This window comes from Aplysia californica, unplaced genomic scaffold (assembly GCF_000002075.1).
Source record: "Aplysia californica isolate F4 #8 unplaced genomic scaffold, AplCal3.0 scaffold00342, whole genome shotgun sequence".
Classification (NCBI taxonomy): Eukaryota; Metazoa; Mollusca; class Gastropoda; order Aplysiida; family Aplysiidae; genus Aplysia; species Aplysia californica.
This window is the reverse complement of record NW_004797612.1, coordinates 101663-102554: the sequence shown is the minus strand read 5'-3', so window position 1 is coordinate 102554 and position 892 is coordinate 101663. Positions and strand designations below refer to the sequence as shown.

At 41.7% G+C, this 892-nt stretch overlaps 1 protein-coding gene across 1 annotated transcript in view; it reads left to right on the top strand.

Moving 5' to 3' along the window:
• Positions 1-299: 299 nt before the first annotated feature.
• LOC101859029 (formin-2) overlaps positions 300-892 on the top strand; it is a 14540-nt gene continuing 13947 nt past the window's right edge. Inside the window, exon 1 of the mRNA XM_035970929.1 lies at positions 300-698. The gene's annotated coding sequence lies outside the window, so the exon portion shown is untranslated. The remainder of the gene's footprint in view (positions 699-892) is intronic.

The following is an 892-nucleotide window of genomic DNA, read 5'->3' as shown; positions in this document are numbered from 1 at the left end:
TTCCCACTTGGTTCAGCCCTATCGGAGACTGACGTTAAACAAGGTCCCGCCCCTAGAATAACCTAATAGTGTTGATAGGGGCGTTAAAGTCATACCATTTGATACCCAAGTGACTGATGAGCATGTGCATGCTTAAAGCTAGTAGATAAAGGGGAAAGTCCGTTACATACTGTCATATAAGTGAAAGGGGTGATGTATAGGTGCGGAGAGAGAGACAGAGAGAGACAGAGAGACAGACAGAGAGAGAGAGAGAGAGAGAGAGAGAGAAACAGAGAGAGACAGAGAGTGAGAGACAGAGAGTGAGAGACAGAGAGTGAGAGACAGAGAGTGAGAGCGAGAGAGGGAGGAGGGGGGAGGGATGTAATACATAGAAGTTTTAAGAATGAATCCATACACATTCATCCAAACAAAAAAGTCTGTAACATCCTTCTGCTTTAGAACTACCAGATTTGTGTTGATGGGGGGCTAAAAACATTTACAATTACGTTTATCGTATAAAAGACCTACCCGTTTTTTCAACATATTGTCATTCTCATTTTGCCATTTTGTAAAAGGAGCTGATTAGTTATGATCTGTTCTTAATTGTTCTTAAATCTTTTTTCAGTTCGGAAGATGTCAGGAATTGACCCTGGTTAGCCAGCGGAGGAGACTCTGCAAAAGGAAGAGAATACAGACTCAGCCCTACTGCAGGCAGCACAGTAAGACTCTTTGATATTCTCATGGGTTTTTTTTAAAGCTGGATATTTCAATTGTTTGATACATTTCTTAACATGTCTCTCTCTCTCTCTCTCTCTCTCTCTCTCTCTCTCTCTCTCTCTCTCTCTCTCTCTCTCTCTCACTATGCGAAGACAAGGGAATGTGGACGTGATTCTTAAAAGTTTGATACTTGTTC